Source organism: Alligator mississippiensis, chromosome 2 (assembly GCF_030867095.1).
Source record: "Alligator mississippiensis isolate rAllMis1 chromosome 2, rAllMis1, whole genome shotgun sequence".
NCBI lineage: Eukaryota > Metazoa > Chordata > Crocodylia > Alligatoridae > Alligator > Alligator mississippiensis.
The window spans coordinates 111065856-111090162 of record NC_081825.1 but is presented as its reverse complement, the minus strand read 5'-3'; positions in this window follow the sequence as shown (position 1 = coordinate 111090162).

The window sequence follows — 24307 nt, the reverse complement described above, 5'->3', positions numbered from 1 at the left end:
GTAAACTAAATCACAAAAAGAAAGCTTATAAGAAGTGGATATCTGAACAAATCACTAGGAAAGAATATAATAGCATTGCTTGGGCATGCAGGGATGAAGTCAGGAAGGCCAAAGCACAGTTGGAGTTGTAGCTAGCAAGGGATGTGAAGGGTAACTAGAAAGATTTCTACAACCATGTTGGTAGCAAGAGGAGGATCAGGGAAAGTTTGGGTCCCTTACTGAATGGGGGAGGCAACCTTGTGACAGAGGTTGCAGAAAAGGTTGAAGTACTCAATGCCTTTTTTGCCTCAGTCTTCATAGGAAAGTCAGATCCCAGACTACTGCACTGGGCAGCACAGTTTGGGAAGGAGATGAGCAGCCAACAGTGGTGAAAGAACAGTTAGGCCCTGGCTAGTGCAGGCAGCCTGTGTGCCCTCCTCATCAAAGAGCAAACTTGTTTTCTGTTCACTCCCAAAATAACCTAGGGCGCATGAAGCAAAGTGTATAACTTCCACTTTCGGCTTTTTGAATGTCTGTGCTTAGCACTTAAGGCAGCATCCAGGTATGCAGGGAAGTACAGTTTGTGGCACTGCTGACCTCTTTGGTGAATGTTAAAACATGTCCAGAACTGCAAATTTGTAGTGCAAGGCCTAAATTTGCTACTGGAATTTCTGGGTAGCAAAAAAAAAAACCAAACAAACAAAAAAAAAATCCAGTAAGAAAAAACAGTACAACACACACACAACACGTGTGCACTGGTATACATTGAGGCCAGGCCATCCAGAGCAATGCTCTTGCTGCCAGCCTGGCCTCTGTGCTACCCAACCTGTGCCCCTGTTACTCCAGGCTGCCAGGTAAGACTGTTAGGGCCAACACCGGTGCTGACTCCAGCCTCCAACTTTCACTGGCTGAGCTGAGAGGAGTTGGGCAAGGGCAGTTTGCTTGTTGCAGGGCGATTTGTCTCACAACAAAGTGCATGCACAGAGACATGCTCTATGGAAATTTGTGCTGCTGCAAGTGCGTGCTCCTTTATGTCTGGACACGGCCTATGTGCCTACTGACCTGTGAGTTAGAAACCCTTGTACCTATGAGGATGTGATCTTTAGTCCATAACCAATAGATCCGTGGATGTCAAAAATAATTTTGTCTGAGAGAAGTCTCAATAAAATAATTCAAGATTAGGCCCTTAGTCAATTAAATAGGATGTCAAATCAGACAGCAAAAGAAATTTAGTCTAAAGCAAGACTAAGGCAGTCCTGCAAAGCTCTTTGTTCGATCTTATTTTCCATTTCAGCTAGCAATATAGAGCAGGTAGGTAGAAACACTTTATCTTTCCCTAATTATACCATTTTGTATTCTGCAAGTACCTCATTGTCCTCAGTTACAAACGAGCTATAACAGAATTTTAATAAAATTCAAGAGTTTCTGATTCATGCTTGCTATTAAATGCAGGATAAACAAAATGTATGATTTTAGCAGGGATAAGCATTTAATATTAATAATGATAGATCTCCTAAGATATTAACTTCTAATCAGATGGTGTAGACACATGTTTAAGCTTATACACATTTAACTATTTTGTAAGGCTGTGCTCTATCCCAGCACTATGCAACAAAAATACAATCTAGTAGCTAGACTTTCTGTATGTACTGTGACATGTTTAGTTGAATTTATTCAACCAAACAACTGCGAGTTCAGGGAAGGTATTATTTTCCAACAAAAAATATGGGGATGTACCATGCACAGTAACTTCTGAAGGATATTGAAGAAAGACAGACTTTTGAATATACAGAAACTATATTTGTCATCAAAATGCCATTTTCAGTGCAGCTTAAAACAGTTTAACTGACCTTTTTAATATGGGATACCTGAATATATTGATATATACATTTATTTATCAAACATTACTTAGGATAACATTAATTTACTGACTGTATTTACCTAGATGTAGTCATCAATACTGTATATAAAACACAACATTTGTATCACTCTCGTTCTTTGGTAACTTCTGATACACTGGGTAGGGTTTTTATTTTGTTTTGTTTTGTTTAAATATTGAGTCACCAAGATTTAAACTAAAGAGAGGCTCTTGTAATACTTGGTCTTTCGAAAGCGTGTTTTTGTTTACTTTCAGTGCATTATGTGAACTTGACCTGAAACAGTTTATATATATATTCTGTATGGACCGCAGAAACAATCTTGGGCAGGAATTTCTCTCAAATGCACCCAGGACAAAAGTTCCTCCCATGTTCCACCTTTCTCCAGGAAATGACTGTTTGCAGAAAGTTAATAAGCCTTCCAGTTCAGCTGGTATGAAAAGGTTCCTGGGCAGAGTTATAGCTCACCCTATTTCAGCCACCTTCCCCACCCCTCACCTTTCTTACTTCTTTATCCTGCTGTTCAGGGAATAATTATAGGCAGGAATTGTAACTCTTTTTATTCCTGTCTGCATGGATCCATGTTCTAAGTCGTCTATGCAAGGATAAAATGGTGCTTCCTGTACATACATGTAATGCATTTCAAATGTAACCTACACTCCTGTGCAACAATGTCTAAAATCTCATTCTGACCTATTTTTTTTTTGGCTTACAATAAGTTGCATTCCCATATTTTAGAATATGCATTTGTAAACTTCTTTTATATTCAGTTTGTGGGTTCAATATCTGTGTTGTGTACAGATTTATGTCAAATACAAGTATTTGTATAAAATTTCTGCCCACAGATTTACATGAACAGGTGAAAATGAAGTAAAGGAATGCATTAATAAGTGTCTGTGTAGGCATATTTGCACACAGACAAACAGAGCAACATTCTGAAAATTTTCTTAATGTATAAGTTTGAGTGTTAGCTTGACACATTCTCCATTATAAACCAGATTGTTTTTTTTTTTGTGCTAGTGTTATTATATGCAATTATTACATTACTATCATCTACAACATATAAGCAATAAAATGCATGAAGTTTTCTTTTTTTTTTTTGTTGGAGATTGGAAAATGGTAACCACATGAAGAGATGGCACTCGATTAAAAATAAGATAGATCTTCTACAATGTAAAATTTGAACTTGGCTTCAGACTAATTAGCTTTAAGATGACATTAACCATCAAGAGAGAGCTGTCCTGAAAATGTGTTAACATTTCCAAATAGAATTCTGTTTCACCAGATGCTTTTAATGAATCTCTTTTCATTGTGTCTAGTCACCTAGGGTTTTTTGGGTTTTTTGGTTTTTTAACAAAAAAAATTATAAGCACTAAAATTATTCTGACACAGTAGTGTTGATTACAATATAGTGGCTGTATCACTCTTCACTATTCTTCATTAGGAAATAATACACTTCTTTACTTAGTTACTGTTCAAAATGATTTATAATATATTAAGGTGTCATATTTCTTTATTTGATGTGATGTTGATTCAAAGAAATAGGTGCTAATGGACCGACCATCTCAAGTACTGAGGAGCCACAGCTACAAGGAAAGCCAATGGGAATTCTAATGATACAGCAGGTGTGTCTACATGTGCACATTTACTGTGCAGCAACCAGAATTACTTGATGCAGGTATCAAATTTCATGCATCATGCAGGTATCAAATTTATCTCCAAACTATTTACTGCGCAGTAATGCATGTGTAGATACATTACTGTGCAGTAAACCAGGGGTCTTCCTGATGGGTCTGTCTAGCCACTAAGGGGTTGGCCCAAGCCCAGCCTTAGGGCTCCTGGCTGTGTTCCTCTCTTAGCTTCAATTTGGGACTAAATTTAGTCCCAAGGGCTGGCAACTGGCTCTGGGTTCAACTCAGAACTAAAGTTAGTCTCAAGGGCTGGCAGCCATCTGGCCAGAGGCTGCAGCTCCCCCACAGTGGCCATAGGGGCACATGGTAGGCTGCTCTGACCTGGGACTAAATTTAGTCCCAGGTCATCTGACTGTCTAAATGCCAGCCTATCCCACCTACTGTACAGTAATTTATTACACAGTAAATTTAAGCCAGCATAAATGCACATGGAGACATGCCCAACATATCTGAAAATCAGGCTCTAAACCTTAGTGCTATTAAACAAAGGTGAGGCAACATGCTTCCATCTTTAAGGAAGCAAAGTGCTGTTTCAAATAGACTATTCTACATGCTTGACATTTAAAAAACAATTTATTAAAGAATATATGCAACTAATAGGGATTTTTAGGAGGAAAATTGACAACGGTATTTTAATTCTTTAAAAAAAATCAAACTTCCCTGGACTGCAAAATGTCTCTTTTTTCAAATCAACCTGAAAAAGGAAAAGAACATATTTTAAACTGTACTGTGATTCTTCCACCATTCCACCTCCTGAAAAATAACTGAAGCTGCAAGATAAATCCAAACTACTAACAGCTGTCATGTTGCCTAATATTATTACAGACTGATCCTATCATTATTTAACTACACAGGGGCTGTATACAGACATTCAAGAAGATTAGATCGCGTTAAAATAGCCACCTAATTGAAGGTAAATCAGGATGGGTGGGGCTACTGGGGAGAGGCTGAAGGGATCAGGGTGACAAGCAGGCTCCAAAGCATGGATTGGAAAGGACTTATGGGGGAATCGGGGGAGAAAGAAGAATACACAGAAGGATTGGGGGTGCAAGTGAAGTCCACAGGGAGGATCAGAGGATCAGGTGGTAAGTCCTTGGGAGATTTGCAGGGGTCTGGAAGGGATTGCTGGGAACAGGGAGGTTCACACAGGGCTTTGGAGATGGCAGGGGGGCCTTTCTCCCCCAACCCCAGAACCCGAAGGCTATTTTTACCCTTCTGATCCCCCACACACCCAGACAGACTACCCCTCTAATGAACCTACCCCACAATCCCTCCTGCCACTCCCTCTACCCTGACTTACATCCCAGCATTGATGAACACTGATAAAACCAGCACTAGGAGTGGCTTATGGGATTGCGGGGGTTGATGTGTGTGATGGGAGGTTGGCTGTTTCATGGTGGGGAGGGTTGTCCACCTGAGGAGGGACTGGGGAGCTAAAAATAGCCCAGCATCAGGGAAGGGGTGGGAAAAGTACAGCCCTGGACCTGGAGCCAACAGGTGGGCTTTTCCAGCCCTAGCACTGGTAACACGAGACCCTAGCTAAGTTAGACTACTTCAGAGGCACACTTAACTTAGGGTCATTCACTTTTAGACCAATCTAAGTGTCTTGAACATCTGTATGGTTCACACATAGATCCACCTAACTAGTCTAAGGTCTGTACCTGGCCAAACTAAGTTAAATCAGGTAGCCATTTTTGATGTATTCTAACTTCCCCCTAACCTCCCTGAATGTCTGTGCAGCCAAGGTGGAAATAGATATCCTTTTAGCTATCTAGTTAGTCCCTCTAACATTGCAGTGCTGGGCAACATGATGGTGGGGGAAGAGTGGGCATAGCTTTCTCTTACAAGAATTTGGATATAAGATATGTATCAACTCCCTGATGGGAGCTACTGTTGACAACACCACGCCTGTGGCCCAATCAATAGCTGACTTCTTGCCCCTTGGTCAGGGGGCTGGACCCAATGAATTTGCAAGGTCCCTTCTAGCCCTAATGTATATGAAATCTATTAAATGCATGTATGTATCATATGTATGAAAGTAATCTGTATAAGTGGCTGAATTTTCCTGGGGTTGGCCTAAGACTATAGAATTAATTCCTATACAAACCTTTCCTCATTACATTCCTAAATGCAAGGTGCACTTCTTTGACTTTGTTGTCTTTAATATAAACACAGATGAATAACTTGTACTTTTAAAAACAAAACCCTAACAAAATAAAACAATGCTGCAGGAACCACCTTTTCCTTGCATAGAAAATAAGCAAAGACAAAATGGAAAATGACAAATAATAGCCAAATCACTAAAAATGTTCAAACACTGGTATGCACTACATGTACAGAATAGGGATTACTGCTCACACCATTCTGATTCTGATTCTGTTAGACACATATCAGATTAGACTTGAAAACAGCTGCAACAGTGTTGACCCTAAAGACAACTACATTGATTTTGGGAGAGCCTCTCTGAGGGAACAGAGGCTAAGGATGTACTCACTTTCTCCTAAAAACATTATTATTCTCTGTGTGGAATGTGTCTTTGAATGAACATACAGGAATTCCTCCAGCAGGAGATCTTTTTCTTGATCTTTTTACATGAATTTGTATAAATACAAACACTGCCTGCCTATAAGAGCAATAGTAGTAAAATATACTGCCTCAAAGGGAAAATTATTACAGAGATTGTGCATACATATACACAAATATATGCAAGAGAATTCCCCCTACCCCACTCCCTAACTCCTACTCCCCAACCCCCAGAGGTTGTAAATTTGACTATTATTGCCTTCTGATCTAGTTGGTATCAGTTTTATTATCCCCCTGAATTTTTTGTTATAAAGTATTAGGACATACAGTACTATTGTGCATAAAGCACTATAATAAAGATTTCTTTCTAAAGTGGTACTCTTTAGGATTTGTGGATAAAATATTCCATATAAATTCTGAACAAAAAATATTGTTTTATATAGAATATTTTAAATGTACTCTTGTAGAAAATAATAAACAGATTGTTGTATATATAATACATTTCCATTAAAGAACCCTGAAGTAAAAAAACAAAAAAACATTTTTATAGGATATAATAAACACTTTTGTGTTTATAATACATTTCCATTAAAGAGATTGGTATTAGAGAAGCATTTTTTTAAACCAAAGTGTGAACAGTTTTCAGTATGGAATGTATTTCCATTAACGGTATCTGCATAGCAAACAATTTTAAAAAGGAATAATTGTTTTGCATAAAAGGTGCATTAGCATTGAAGATTTCTGCATAAATTATAGTCTGTTTATGGCACTGTAGATTTACTACGCTAGTGTCAGATGTATGCTGTGTTTATACAATACACTGGTGGTATGTGCATTATTGGTGTAGGTGATATTTTTCAAAATATTTTGAGATATATTTGTTTCTGGATAGCTTGTGCTTTGAATAGAAACTGAATTAAAGATTATTATGTGTATCACAGTACTACCTATATCCCTAACTAAGATCAGACCCCTGTGGTGTTAGTCAATGTACAAGCACATAAAAGAGAGAATTCCTGCCCTGACGATCTTGCAATTTAATAGAAAAGTCAGATAGAGGAAGAAGGGGGAAACAAAGGCCTTACAGAGATGAAACAATTTGCCTAAAATCAAACACCACATCCGTGATAGAACTGGGAACAGACCTCAGCACTCATTTCAGTAGTCTGTCGCAACAGCACATTGGCCTATTTGGGATTTTTCTTTTTAATACTGGAGTTAATGCATTCCCCCCGCCCCCCCAGCTGGAGATTCAAGATGGCAATATCAAGATTGTTAGGGTTTTTTTCCAAGGATGTTGGATACAGTGACATTAGCGTCCTTTTAAACAAGCTTGGTCTATATAATTTACAGAGATTTCAGACTTCCTTACAGACCTGTGAAGATTGCTTTTAAATAAGCATTGTTTAGAGTGATAATTCAGGCTGTTCCAAATCAATTATTTGTATAAATATCAGCGTGCTTAATTATCTGATATAGTTTCCATCACCTAAATAATCATGTTTTTGCCTAATATATTTACAAAACCTTATGTCAGGATCCGTAATATTGATTATGGACATTGATATTTTGTGGTTGGAGCTGTGAAAAATATATTTCAAGGAGTATAGGGTGAATGAAATTAATTTTAATATTTATAATAGAATGGTTTCAGTATCTGATTCAGCTCTCATTTATGATTCACTGATTCAAAGAATATCACTGAATTACTTTCCTATAGTGATTAAGCAAGATGCACTATCAGAAATGTATGCAAAAGGCTAATATACACACTGAGAAGGTGAAGATGATTTTTCCAATCTGCAGCGCTATTGCTTTATGATTTTTTACACTCAGGAGTATATGTTATATTTAATATTAATACCTTTAAATCAATTATAGATTCAGTGCAACTACATGAATATAATATTATAGTTAAGAATTTAAATACATACATGTCAAGAGATTCAAGATCTATGTCTCCCATAGCAGTAATAGCCAAGTTCCTCACAATTCTCAATTTAAGAAAATTGTTAAAGATATGAAAATTAATAAAAATTGGTTGTATTTAAGGTGCCCCCATCTCATCACAGATTATGTTTAATGACTCATGAGCACTATGTTATTCAGTAAACAGTCAGTGCCAAGGAGTTTGATGAAGTCTGTAGCTGAGGACAAGTCTATGGCTGCAATACAGTTCTATGTGGAGGTACCTAAGCTGATTTTGAATAAAATAGCTCATATATCAGGAGCCTTCTAAATGATCAGTACTATATAACTGGAGTCTCTATATAATACAACCAGATAACCAGAGCCTCCATGAAGCGTCACGGCTAGTTCCAACTATGAATTTGTGTGCATACACATTAGGGGGAAGGGGATTTTGGCAATGACAATATGCTGTTAATCATTGATTTTGACTATCAGAGACTTCCTATTGTAAGGCATTTTACATCCCAAAACTATAGGAAAACACTCCTCCCAATTTAGAACTTATTGACATTAGACTTACATTAGTTCCCAAGTCACTGGTTTCCAGTGTTGACCAAATTATTGGGGAGAGATTGTACCACTATTCTCCTTGTAGGTATCTGCTGACAGCTTAGTTTTGTACTGTCCTGATACATCATGATTTGGCCTTCTTTAGTGAATTCCTTCAGTCTGTCTGACTTTTTATTAAGGTTTGCAATTGATGTCCATTCTTGCACAGTAGCAATCTCAATTTGCAAGTTCAGGTAGCCAAATTAGACACACAGGCCATTTGCAGAAGTTAAAAAAAGAATAATAATGATAAGAAAAAATTTTACTTTAAATTCTGTGCACTCCCACGCCAAGCCCAGTGCATGTCCAGAAGAGGCAGTGCATTAGCTGGACCTGGCTCACTTGATGTCTGTATAGATTGGGTACTTTAGTGGGGCTTTTTTACAACTTATCTAATAGCTGATTGAGTCAACATTAGCTAAAAGTGCCAAAATACCCTGCTGAAGCACCCTCTCTATATATAGGCTGCAGAGCTGGGTCAAAGTAACAGGTTGCTTCTTCAGTAAAAGACATTTTTGGTTTTTTGTTTTTTAACATCTGCAAGCAGCCACAGTCTATTTAATTCACCATGTAAAGGAATCCTCTTTGCCTTATGTGCTAGCATACTGATGCCGACTTTAGCCTGTTTGTGATTTACCTGCATCTGCTGTTTGCCCGTGTTAATTTTCCTCTGATGCTTTTTATTTCCATTTGTGTTAGTTGGATAAAATGAAACTATCTCTGGCTCTTTTCAAAGCTTCCTGGAACCCTTGGTCATGCCCTTCAGACAAGGCTCGAACTAGGGAACATAGAACTAGGGGGAAATTCTTGGTAGGAGGTTGAAAATAAACAAAAGGAAGTTATTCAGAGGGTAATAACTTGTGGAACTTGTTGCAACAAGATATTCTTGAAGCTGATTGTTTAAAGGGAAATTGGATAGCTATTGAAAATGGTAGACTGGGGTACAACCTCTGGATCAGAACTTCCCAAATTCCTGGTTTCTGGAAGCAATAGTGGGTGAGGAGCAGGAAGTGGAAAATTTTGGACAGGCCCTGTTCACCCTCTCACTCAATATCCACTTTCTGTCACTGTGTAAGACAGGAGTATTTGATGTGTTGATTGGACCGTGGGCTTGGGCCCATCAAGGAAAGCTATATATATACCTCCCTTAATAAGGGAGACTGCTGGGGCCACATCATCTAAATATGGGGGGCAAATAAAGAGAAAGCAGGAAAAGGAGTGAAGTCATAGGTAAATAACCAAGATGCTGGAAGGGGACACCAAGCATAGCACACCAGCAAGTGCCCACTGCTCTCTGAATGAGTTGAGGGAACTTGTGTAGGTTGATCAGTGAACCTCTACCCAGAGACATGAATGAAGTAGAGCAAGACAGTCCCACACTTGCTCAGGTTTTCCCTGAGCCAATCTGATAGATGTACATTCTGGCCAGATAGATGGACTATTCTTGGTTGGATAGATAGACAGTCTGGCCAGAGCCAGGAGGAGATTGACTAAGAGGTCCCAGGACTTGGTGGGGCCATGGATATGGAGTGCAGGAGGCAGAAAAGGTGCTGCAACCTGGCACACAAGATAGGCACAAGCCAGGGTTGTCTTCTGTTGGCAAAAGGGTAAAATCATTTTACTCTTGATTTCCCTCTCTCTAAGTGAAAGTTACTCATAAACACAAACCCATTCTCATTTTATAATGCTAAACAATTAATTGCTTCTCAACTCTGAACATTTTGTGTCACAACAAAAATATATAACACATTATTGCATCCTGTGGCTTGAATTCCAGCCAGTTCTTCATAAGAAGCCTCTTTTTTTTAAGCCCTTTTTTGTTGCATAGCTCCACTGAACCTATCAAATGTTACACTATAACAAGCTCTCACCATTCTGCTTCCTCTTGACACTGCTGTCAGATTCATATTGAATGCTGGAGGAAATCTTTAATAACTGGACACCATTTTCCTTACTAGTTCAGAAATACAAACGCCCTCATAACCTACTGTAAATGCTTCCCATGAGTACTCAAGAGCAACAGGCAAGACAGAGTTTGATGGGTATAGTGTACTTTCGCATATGTTATCTGTATAGAAATTCTAAAGCCCTTTTCCACAATGCCTTGATATCTTTATTCTTGAGAGTTTAATGGTTCAGTGAAAAGTAACTACATGCTGTTATAATGGGGAGAGTGAAGGGTTGTGGCATGCCATTTATTAGATTATTTGCCATTTTAGGGCTTGGCTGTCACACACAAGCTTGTCCTATTGCCTTAATTTTTTGAGCTGCACTATTATGATCCATATTTATTTTGCTGTCATTGTGCCAAGACACTTTAATGCGAAAGTTTATCCTCCGAATATTTTAATAGCTAAATAATCTGAAATCAAAAGATCCAGGATTCAGAATGCTCTACAAAGTATAGAAAGTTTTTGTTATCTTTAGTCTTTGTATGTAGTTCCTTTTTTCCAAAGGAATAGAGCAGCAAAGTAAAAATAAAGTAATTGAAAATGCAGTACTAAGGGACTGTCCATCAGAACTCATTGGTTTGCCCCAGTTTACCCAACAGAATGAAATAGACCACCACTCAAAAATATGTAGTAAAGATAGGAGAGGAAGGATGAAGGAGTAATAGAAAAAGTGGTGCAAGGGGCATATGTTTTGGGGGGACATAACAAAGAGAGCAGGCTGGATGCAAGATAAGAAAAAAGCTGTGGAAACTGCTGGTCCCCAGCCATAGAGCAAACACCCCTGGGAGGTATGCTAGGGGCAAAAGAAGCTCTCTGTAGTGAGCAATGTTGGTTTCACTGAACAGCTATTTCACTGCTGCTAAGTGTGAAATATCAAGAACATCAATATCACTGAGCAGCTGCAAAGATCTTTCATTCCTTTGGAAATTAAAATACAAAGTTTTCAATCATCATTTGACTGAAATCAAATCAACATTTTTAGTTAACATGAAAATCCTGTTTCACTGTTATTGTTGTTGGGTTTTTTTTTAGTGGGATGCAAAGGATAAAGCTGTAGTTAGTCACGAGCTTCAGCTGAAGACCTTGCTGTATCGTGGGATCACAAGGAGACTTCCACATCTAGTACATATAATAGTACCTCTTACCAGAACCCTTACATCAGGCAAAAGGAAGCATAAACAAAACATAGGGTGTGCCCAAATCTTGATGCCAGATTGACACTAGTGAGAGTGAGACTGAGAGCTCCTTCAAAAATTACTTTCAAGGATTAACTCATGCCAATTTGTTAAAGAAGTAGTACTGGACTTCTTCTGTAGAGCAGCTGTGATACTTCTCACTTAACATCATAACAAACTGCAGTCACCTTTTTACTATATTTCTATGTATTCACTGCACTGGCACAGCCATACTGCTTTTTGTCCCCCAGGCCTACATTTTACAGTGTTGACATACCCTGGAAGAGAAAAACTTGATTATACTTAAGATATCACCTGCAGTGCAGACACCGTGCATGGCCAAAATTCCAGTAAATCAAGAGAAAGACTGAATAGCTTTAAAGTAGTGCTGGATATTTCTACCAGGAGCATAAATGAAGTGACTTCATTAGTAATATTATTAAATGCTTATGTCATTCCAACTGTATTTGATGGGGGGGGGGGGGGGGGAGATCAGCCCACATTCTCCACACTGCAAGATCAGTTCCTCACGGCCTTGTCACATGGGACACCTAGCATATTTTTAATCTGAGATTGTAGTAACCATTAATATATGTCTGTCCGTGAAGACATGCAGCACCTATGTTTGGTGTCCATGCCCTGCCCATTTCTGTATTATCCCTGTGGAGCAGTGACAGCTGAACATGTTATTTAATACTATCTGGGAATACTTGTTTTTGAACAGTCATAACTTTGCTACAACACAATGGCACTTAACATATGTTATGTTGCTTGAGCGCATGGACACTCATATTTGCAACATTGCCCTCAGTTAGCTTTAGATTTTTGTTGTGGAACTTCACCATTTAAATGGTCAACCCTTTTCTAACGAACAGGACTTTTCATGTATTTATAGATATGATCAGGAAAATGAAGTGGAATTACACCTGCTTAGCTCACTCAGGGGATGATATGTAACACACTTAGAATCAATTTAAACTTTGTAACATAAGCATTTTCATATTTTATGTTGATTCTTACTTTTACGAGTTGCCTCCCTTGAGTGGGATAAGTGGGAATGCAACTAGCTTGAGTGTTCATATTAGGTGCTTAGCTTGCAGAATTGTCCTTTAGATCAATTGCACTGTTACCCATTTATTTGTGTGTGTTTTCATACTTTGAACTGCAAATAAGTTTCCTCATTCTTCTAAAAGGCATTGCAGCATTATACCATTTTTCCTATACTCTTTTAAAAAAATATATATCCTCCTTAACTTAGAAATGTTTTGACAAGGGATAATTCCTTTTGAAGAAGTGAGGTCAAGAATTTAAGACTGCACAAAAAGAAAGTTAAACAACAGAATTCTAGCAGGATCTAGAATTGAATAACTTGGAGGCACAAGACACATTCCCTGTCTATTCTGTTTGTTAGTTTATACATGCAAACATTATTTTAGTCACAAGAAAGGATTTTTTTTATTCCAATGGTTGTATTAGAAATGTTTTTAAAAAAATATTAAATCATGTGAACATAGCAACACTTTATTTATGGGCTCTAATTCCATAGTTATACCATAAACAGTCAATTTATGAATCGGAAATATTTTATTATGCCTTTGTCTTCATTACAATAATGTGTGAAATTATGCCTTTGTTCTTGTATTTCAAGTTAACAAAATATCTGTCAATTTCTGTATTTCAAGGTCTTAGTAGATTCAGTTTTCTGTTTCCTCCAACTTCTTCTTTTTATTTTTTTTAAATAAAAGAGCATCTTCAGAGAGCTATATGTAGCTGATTAGCAAGATTTATGGAACTGCTCATAGTGAAAGGTGCCACTCAACAGGACTAGCATGCATCATAATAGCCTATGGACTTTGTTACAAGTTTTACTGTGAGTCACACAAAATGTTGATTAGGTTAGTGCTACTTCACAGCAACAGCTTCAATTTAAGATGAACATCTGTGGGGTGCGGGCACCTTAATGGAACAGTAGCTGCATTATGTGGATAAAGAGATAATCCTGCCCAGGACTGAGCCACATAACGAGTGCTTTAAACTACTTAAAGATGTTAATGTATGGATAATACAGGAATCAAGAGCTGCAGGAACTGTCCAAAATTAATATGTAACAAGGTCCTATGATGATTCACAGCAATAACTGAGAACAGAAGCTATTGCCCTTGGAGGTGCCAGTGTCTTTGGTCCTCTCCAGTAACCATGTCCCCATGGACAGATTCTAGATGGTTTAGCACTTTATATATCCAATAGATATGACTTCATCAGAGGGTTTTAGATCGCAGAATAGAAGTTTACTGCTGTAAGCATCAACTTCTAGAAAGAAAAACTACTAGATGTATGACATACTTTTCCTAAGGAAACATTATACTGCTGATTTACTGTTTCTACACTTAGTTGAATGGAAAGTCTCACCCTACTGCCATAGGCCTGGGAGAAGCCCCACAGTCTGGATCTAGTCTGTGAAGCCAAATCAGTTTTACAACTTTGCTATCAAATTGATCAATTCCCCACAGGAAAGGATCATTGGTCAGCAACTGCTAAGTAGAAGGCAAATTATGGGTGCACCTTATAGATTAACTGAATCAGACAGGCATAAGCAGGTACTGACAAAAGAAAGAAATGGCAGAAAGAGAGAAGAAGTGACACTTAGGTACAGCTGGAAGAAAAGGAAGGAATAGCGAGAAACCTGGCTATGCAGAAATGAGAAAACAACCAGAAGAGAGTCACCCTTAGCATCAATACAAGCCCAGCATGGGTCTTTTTTAGTCTGCTACTTAGTGCTCTATGCAGCAGGTGGAAGTGTGTGTCATAGGAGTTAGAACTCAGAGTCCATTATTCTAATCACCAGAGCACACACTTTCTCATGCATTTTAATTAACAAATAATGAACTAATGTGCTTTTACTGGCTCTGTAGAAACTGGGCATTTCTTATACTAATGAACACTCTGGATATTTTTACACAGAAGAAAAAACATACACAATGGTTTCTACTCTCAGCTATGGCAGTTAATCATCACAAGCCAGATTATGTTATTTTCTGCTCATTCCGAATAATGTTTTTCTCCTTGAGCAATGTTTAGCAAAATTAAAAATCTAGACAGACTAGATTCATGTGGTGTTCACAAAAAAAAAAAGTTAGCAGGGAAAATATTTTTTATTTCCTTGAAAGAATTAGCTTAGTTTTCAAAAGTAAACTCAGTTTCATCTGACATTTCATTTTTACATTTAAGTACCAAAAAAGTATTGCCAAACCACATTGATGAGGGCAAGTACTACAGGCACCTAGATAAATATCCAGAAACATATGTATAACAAACTATAGATGTTATTGTAATACTTCTGTTTTAGAAGTGTGTTGTTACAATGTTGAATGCTTCAATTTATCCATAAAGCCAACGGGAAAGAATAGGTTAAAGTAACAATAAGCCTGTGTGTGGGACAAGACATCAACACAGAGCTGAATAATTTTGTTAACAGTCAGAGGTGAGGTTTGCCACTGACACCCAGGAGGTTTTAGGAAGGTTGAAGGAGATAAGCATGACAATAAAAGAATAGGTTGGATAAGGAAGGTGTCAGCCCCAGCCAGAAACAGTCTGAAGTGGAGGAGGTTTGTAGCTCAGGAGAGTGGAGAAAGAAGAGAAAAATCAGTTTTGATGCACTCAGGGTAGTTTCGGCTGGACTAGGGACAGAGGGGCTGTTTAACCCTTTGGAGGTGGCAGAGAACCTCTTCTTGGTAGGCCTTTGCCCCAATAAATGTATTTATTGTTGAGGAGCAGTCTGCTTTGATGCTTGGGCTCCTGGTTGCACATGTTCTCCTGAGCAAGAGACAAAAGACCCTCTGGGAGTTAGATGGGTGGGCCCAGGTGCATAGTCATAGCCCCACCCATGTACATCCTGTTGTCTGAGACAAATTTTTATTGCTGTCTAAAAGTTGTATTCTTAGTTTGTCAAAGTTCCTCCAATGAGGACAACCCCCCCACCCCCAAATAACCCTCTTCTAAGTAATTCTTTTGTTTTGTTGTAGAGATAGAGAATGGAGTGGACAAAGATGGTCATGATATCAACTGCTGGAGGATAACTTCATGTCTATATGGCAGTATTTCATTCTGCCTATCAAAATACTTGTATACCCTCTTTTTCATGCATTATTGAAATAGCTGTTATAGAGGAATTAACCTGTCATGGCAATAGGCTTTTCTACAGTATAGACTCTTTAAAAAAATCTAAAATAGAAGGAATAAGAAAATATTTTTTTACTCTACATTTCAAGGTAATGCCATAGCTGCATGTTTGAAATAAATTTACTTTCTCTATTGTATTGTCTTATAAGTGGAGAATTGGTTTGTAGCAGACGATCTCATCGTCACTCTGGACCATATTTGTTTTATTGATGAAAAGGAGAGAAAGTCATTAGTAGTAATGTTGGTGGAGGTACATATATTAGAATAAACAGAATGGAAAACACAAATAGAATATTAAGTGCAACAACTAACATGAATGCAAGATTAGTCAAATGCACAGTTCTAAAATCAAGTACCAAAAAGAAAACAGTTAATATAGCTAAGGTTAGTCTAGCACATAGAGTACTTTATATCATATGTAAATAAAAAAGGTAAAACTTGTATCTGAAAAGATTACTATGCAGTAAAGATACCATTGCTGAAGCAGCCTTAACCATTAGATTTCCCTACTTTTAGTCTTGATTCAGTAATAAAAATTAAACATCAGCCTATCTGACATCAGTAGAAACACTCATGCTTAAAGATAGATGCATTTGTAAGAAACTTAGGAAAATAAGGCATTTAATAAATAATCTTTGAGGGGGGGGGGGAGATTGTTCTATATGATAAATAAGACCTTACAAGTTTTTCAAAAGAAAAACAATATTGATGGTGTAGCAGAAAGCCCCTTTTCCTCTTGCCTGCAGTTGCTCTCTCCTCCTTGGATATGTTTTTCTTCTTCTACCTTTTCTTCCTTCCTCTTTCTTTCACTTTAAGATAAGGAATTGTGTTTTGAAATATGTATGTGTGCATTTTGTATCTCCCCTTGTATTTTGGTATTTTTATCTATTTGTGTGTCATGGCATTTGTAGCTTATATTTTATACTCCTCACCTTTCAACTAAACGTGTTTAGTTTCATAAATAAGTTATACATTGTAACAATGTTAACTAGGGCAGGAATCAAACTGCCCTTCTCTGCATCAGGCTGGCCCCTGAAAGAGTGAGTGAATCAGTGATTGAATGTGTAACATGGTAGCAGGCAGCAGTTAACACCTAGGAAACTGCAGATCAACCAACGGAAGAACTCAATAGAAGACAATGTAACAACCAGAAAATCTCTAAACGTCACTGATCAAGGGCTAGAAGCCCTGGCCTGAGTTAATCAATGCCAGGGACCAAATTTGGGCTGAATATCTCCAAATCGATCACTCCCAGAGCCCTATTCAAAATTCATCAATGAACTCCCAAACCTGCACGTACATGCAGACAACCCCTGGGGCTGACAAATGCCATCCAGTAGCCACCGAGGGAGAAGTCCCATGAGGGTCAACGACCCCTGGATTGGGCAAACCTGAAAACTGGGGAGTCACCAAAGTCTGCCAAGGACAGATAAAAAGCAGTGAAAAGTGACCCTCAGTGGCGCCCTCTTGATCTCCAACTTGACCAGCACCCGACCTGTCCAGTCAGAAGGACCAGCCAGTGACCCCCTTCTGGAAGATAACGCCATGCTGAAAGAAGCCTCGATGGCGGACTCCAGCACCTGTGGGATAGGTATACCTGACTGTTGTAGCTTGCTACTGTATATGTGTGCATGTGTGAGTGTGTGTGTGGGGGGGGGGGGGGACCAGCCCCAAGTTTTATGATTTAACTTCATTACAGTGCTTCAATCCACCTAATAAACCAGAATTTTAAGGATCCTGAGTTGGACATTTGTACCCAACAATGGCACCTTCTTTAGTTTCTCTTTTAATTAACACTTATTCATTTTTTTGAAAAAACATTTCAAGCATTTCCCAGCAGCTCTAGAAAAACTCCAAAGCATTGTTATGCTCCTTATGTATGGTTAAGACTTTTTTTTTTTTTTTAAAGACGCCCTGCACTTTGCTTCTCTTTCAGTGTAATGGGGGGGGGGGGGAAGGGGTTGAGGGTTGTAGGATCCACTGCTAATACAAGTGATTCTTGATTTTCTATAAAAATGAATATTTGGTATTTTTCAGGATAAAGTAAATAAATGTAGATTTTATTGTGCTTCTATTGGTAAGTAATTTAGATCTAACTACCTTTTTTCCAAGCAAAAGTAAAGAGTACTGTAAGGTTAAAAGTAGAGTGCAGTAGCACATTATTTTGGCAATCCTTGTCTGTTGTAGGTAGTTGTTCCAGTCCAGAAAACAAGTAAGGCTGGAGAGTGAGAAGCAAAGGCCACAGAATGCAAAAAGCATGCTACTGTTTCAGTCTGCAGCCTTTATTGGGGCTCTATGTGAAACAATTCAAGGTTTACCTTAGCATCGAATCTCATCCATAGCATTGAATTAAGACTAGAGTTGCTTGGGAATTTTCCATTGTACTGACTTCTCAGTGGGAAATACAGGTTCTAGGAGGTCAAAGTTTTGATATTGCTTACTTCATCAGTTGTCTGTCAGAAAAAAAAAAAATGGTTTCAAGTTACCATAGTCCCGTGGTGGCCAAACTTTTTGGCAGGCATGCCACAAGTTAAGCCTTGACCCCCACCCTCGTGTATCATAAGTGGTACATGATGTAGTTTGTTCCTTGGAGCACCAGAATGGAAGCAGGGTGTCACTAGCCTTTGGCTGTATGGAGCAGAGAAAAAGCAAGACTACTGAAAAAGAGGGGTCACTATCAAGAGCCAGGTTAAACTTTCCCTGATCCCATAACCAACACTGTTGTTGGTGGCTGCAAAGCAAGGGAGAGATTAACCTGGCTCTTGGTAGACATCTAACACTTTTTCTCACAACAGTGATCCACACCTACTCCACTCCGAATAGACAGAGGGTTGATTCTCCCTACCTCCATTATGGCATCTGCCTTTACTGAGCATCTGGGACTCACATAACATACACAGTGCCCACTCTATTTGTGGCATGCTGTGACAGGGGGCCATCTCAGGGATGGGTCTCAATGTCAGCTGCCTGCATGCCTCTGGGCTAACCACCCACCTAGCTTTCCTGCCATGCCTTGATGCTAAGAAATATGAGAGATGTTCCTAAGGTGGGAGGCTGCCCATTAGCAGGCCCTACTGACAAGGGCCTCTGTACACACTCCGACCACCCCTTACATGTCCCATGCCTCACAGATATTTCATGGCCTATCATCCAGCCTCCAGTCTGGCAGCATACACTTGGCCTTAATGTACTCCAGGGCTCCAGCCCCATCCCTGAACCCCAAGCAATTCTTCCCCCTCACTGGGGTTCCTCATCTCTCCACACCCCCTATTCCTCCCTGGGGCCACTGAGGTCTTCTACATGGAGTCTTTCACCCTGTGGGGCTCAGTGGTCCCTCACTGGGCTATCCTAGCCCTACTCCCCTCTTGTGTTAATAACCCACACACAGGTGGGAGCTGGGGTTTCAGGCACCCCTACTTGCCTTTCACTGGTGTGGTAACTGGCCTGGCATTTCTGGGGGGAATGTCTTGCCATAGGCAGTCCCACCAGGCCACCCATCCCCAGCAGAGTGTAGTTTACCATCATACCCAGGACCAGGAGCTTCCAAACCACCCCATAGCTCCTAGCATTACCTCCAAGTTGTTCCAGAGCAGCCACACAGCCAGTGTTGTCTCTCAAGACACTAGCAACAGACTGCTGTTCTCCCTCTGAAGGCCTGGGTTAAAATGGAGGATGCTCTGCCTCTGCTCCAATCCCAGGGCCCTCCTAGGGTCATGTGCTAGCCTCATTAAGGCTAGAACACACCTGCTGGCTGGCCTGCTCCCAGCTTCTAAAACCTTAAAGTGGCAGACACCGAAGGTACTCTGCTACACATGCATAACATGGGTTGGCCCACCCATGCTTTAAACTATAGGACTATAAATTGAACTATAGGACCCATTGTAACATGGGTCATGAAATTTAGTCCTCTCCTATCATAAGCAATTATGTTACAGAATTACATTCATAAAAAGGATCTCTTAACTAAGGTTCCTGAGGATTTTTTTTCAGGGAGGTGGGGGCAGAAGCAGAGTCTTAAGCATGCCCCATTATTGCTTTTGGAAGGAATCCTATTCCAGAATTTTCTCCTTCTAATGAACAGGAAGATTCTTTTGATTTCTGGCCTAAATTTATTTATTGCCAATTCATACCTTTTGCCCTTATGCCAATGTTTACTTTAAATAGCTCTTTGCCCTTTCAAGTGTTTTCATCTCTGCAGAAATAATACATACCTGTGCAGTAGTGTAACAAAGTGGGGAGCGAGGCATCAGCACTGGGTAAGGAGGGGAGAAGAAGCGGGATGTGAAAAAAAAGAGAAGCATATGCCCATAGAAGCCTCAGCAGGGAAGGCATTATATTATGACTCTGCTCCTTAGCTTTTGTTTTAGTAGGCTAAACAAGCCATCTTTCACTCATAAAATATGTTTTTCCTCTTCCTGATCATCCTTGTAGTTATTCATCCTTCTTGAACATGAGTGAAGATAAATGTACAGGTTTATTCCTGATGAAAGCATTAACACTTTCCTTTGTATGGGAAATAACTTTTCTCAAACCATTATAGAATCATATCTGGGGGGGTTTTTTGGTTTTTTTTATGGGCATATCAAGTTGATGGTTCATAGTTAACCTGTGATCAGTTTACACTCCCAAGCCTATATCTTTGTCTCTCATTTCCAGCTGATAGGATCCCAATTTATAAAGGATTTTTTTCCTCTATTAGATTCATAGCCTGATATTTTATAGTTTTGAATTTGATGGTGCTTCTATTACTTTGGTTTTCAAGATCATCCATGTCTTCCTGTATGTTATTTTGATCATCATAAGTACTGATAATTCTGGCCAATACTCGTAAGCACACTCCTACTTTTGGGCTGAGATTATTAATGATGTATTGATGCAGATTGCTCCCAGGACTGATCCTTGATGGTATTCACAGCCTGTAGCCTAACATTAGTTGGCGTCATTTCTACCTTAAGACACCTCATTACTCATTTTAGAGTTCTTCTAATGCTTATCTTGACCACATCATGACCAGTGATTCCCAAGTGTGGCACAGTAGCAAATACTTTAGTAAAGTATATAGCTATATCAGAGCTATATAATTAAGTGCAATATATTAGAGTTATTGTAACTCCCTTGTACTGCAGGAGGGAACTTTTCAAAATGCATTCATCTTGGGAAGGTCAATGAGAACCTTTTGAGAATGCTTGGTGGGGAAATAGTGGTGGCTGGCAGCCATGTCCTATGTGCCACTTAGGCCCAGGGGGGTAAATACTATCCTAGCAAAGAGGTTGGAGTGCATGGCATTTGGGACAGGAAAGGAATGTTCTGTGACAGGAGGATCAGGACTGGTTTACTGAAATGAACTGTCCTTTTGAAAATGCAGCCTGTTCAGATCTGGGTGAGCTGTGGCTCTCGTTGGGAAAGGGATGGCAAATTTGTCTATTGTCCCAGGAAGTGGAGGAGGTTAAGGGGAATTTGGATGACTTTTCTCTCCGCCAGAAAGAGTTTTGCTCTGAACACCTATCTGTGCCCTGCTCTGAGTACCTTCTGAGAAGAAATATAATATAAGTGAATTGGATCTATCTAGGGGCTCCAGAGAAAATGGATTCTTCTTTATTCTGTGCTCTCTGAGAGCAATTCTGATATAATGTATATATGTGTTGTGGTTTTTTAATGTCTTCTTTGCAAGGTTTTCATTTATTGCTTGTTATCCACTTTCTATTATATCTGTTATTGTAGTAAAATATATTGGACATTTTTTAATTCATTATTCTGCACTGAGACAAATATAATGTCCAGTACATGAACTCAGAAAGAAATCCCAAAAGAGGATTCTAGAAGAGTACAAAGTATCCAGCTCATAAGAACAAGTATAATCCAGAATATGGTACAATCTTCTTTGAACTTTGAAGTATAGATATTATATAAGCTCCAAACTATGAGTTACTAAGTCTTGCTAGTCAGAATTATTCTAGACACTGTGGCAACTACATTGGCCTGGACTGGACTGCTGGCTCTAGTTTGGTTTCTGTCTTTCTTGTGTGGTGGCTACTTCTTCTGCCTCTGCAGAACTCAAAGGAAAAGCCTACAGCACACTTGTCACTTATTTCTAGCACGCCACCCAGTCCATCTGAAAAGCTAAAATAAATCATGTAATCAACTATCTATCTCTTATCTTCATATTGGAATGATTTCCCCACTAATGGAAATAACTCATCTTGCAACCAGTTGTCTATATTTATTCCAGTGTGATGCTTCTCTCCTCAAATGGCAGTTTGTTAATTGATCGCTGGATGGTCAATTACTGACAACTCTTCTACCCTCACTCCCTTAGTAGTATCACACAATAGTAGAAACTCCAGGCTCAGTGTCCTTGTGAATCTGTAGAGGAAGAGGCATTCTACAGCTCCATACAAGGGTATAGGTACATTATAGAAATTATAGTCCAACCTGGGTTTGAGGGGTGGGGGAGACTTCTAAATTACAGCTCCCATAGATAAAGACATTTCAAGTTGGACTTTAAGTAAAATGTTTCACCATTTCAGAATTGACCTGTTGTTTTTTTTTTCTCAAAGCTTCTCATTAAGTGAAAAATGTCAATACTTCTTCAATTGCAGCCTGATTGGGATGGAAACATGTTGAAATCCTGGAATTTTCAACAAAACAAAAACTATGATTTTAGCTCATCCCTAATCAAGATCACTTTCTGCCAATATTAATCCCATGCTTTATAAAGGAATTCGTTCATGCTCAGAGAGGGCATTTGGGAATGCTTAATCAATGCAACAGAGGTATTTATGTCTGCTGCAAAAAAATAATGAAACTACATTTTCTTTATTTTATTTTGCTTTTAATAATTGAGTTCTTGATCCAATTCTTCTATCATTTACATAGGAGAAAAGTCCTTTGTGGATTTAGTCAACGTTTTCAGAAATCAGAAGTGCAGTCTTTTTAAATATGCACAACATAAAATGAAGAAACAAAGCCATTGAGACAAATGGTGAATCAGGGATTTAATAAAAAAATACCTTTGGAAGGTGATTAACCAACCAGTACAATCTACAGTTGTCATGACAGCTCAGCATATAGATGCTGCTTTTGAGATGTGGGGTTTTTTTTTAGAGGCGGACATTTCTAGATCACTAAATACTGTGAATTATCCCAGAATATCGCAGTTACAAAAGTGCCTGTTCTAAATAACTTTGTGTTAATCCAGCCTCAAAATCAAGTTTTCAATACAACCTGCAAAATGTCTGTTTCATGATTGGGGATAGCATGGTTTAATATTTTTACATTGGGCTCTAGTATAAAAGCTGTACTCTGATCACAACAATTGTGCACTCCTCTGACCATATTCCACATAAATCTGCAGACTTGGCAAAACTGGGAAATATTCTGGTGTTTAGCAATTGCATATTTAAAAGCCTCTCATCAGAAGATTTTGATTCAACATTCAGTGCGATGGGTACCTTATATATCATAATAATTGAAAATGTGAAAAGGAACCCTGGATATATTTTATATTATCATCTAATATAGGAGTCTCCCCCACCCCTCAAACAAATCAAACAAGCAAACAAATATCAGTTATCTACCGAAATCCAAAGTCTCATTTGAGTTAGTATGGATCAGTCTAAACAACCTGTTTAGCATTACTGCTGGCCACCTTAAACTCTTCAACCCAAACAAGGGCAGGGAGGGCAGACATTTAGACTTGTTTTGAATGTGTTGCCCTGTGGGGTCAGGCCAACTCTCAGGATCTCAATATTGCACTGTTGAACAGGAGGGTGTGACACAATTGCACATATACAAACACACAAATCAATTAGGTGCATACACACACACACTACCAGTTCAGGCACATACACATCCAAACCAGCCTACGTAAATGCATACCTATCACCAATTCAAGCACATACACACTACACACCAAAAATTAGACAACAATCAGTTGTCAATACCCATACACTCTTTACACATACATGGATCAGTAATTTGTATATCACGCACACGAATATATATACATATTCACCAGTTCACACACATACCGCCCACTTACACATACACAAGTGAGTGCCTAACTTGGATGGTACAGTATATATGTGCATGTTTGGGGGACTTCAGATACCTGGGGGAAGGTTAAGGTGAGAGAGAAAGTGTAAGAAGTGAAAGTTGTTAGAACTGGGATTAGAACTGGTAGACTAGAGAGAAGCTGGGCTGAGGAACTGAGGCTTGGTATTACTTAAGATCAAGTGGCCCCAGGGTTACTCGAGGTCACTGGTGCAAAGGAAAAAGCTTTGTGGCAAGGAGGAGACAGCCAGGAAAGAAACTGAGGCAGAAAGCTGGGAGCTTGAGGCTGGAAACAGAGGCAGACAGCTAGGAGCTTGGGGTGCAGGTTCATGGTGGCAAGGAGGAAACAGTCAGAAAAC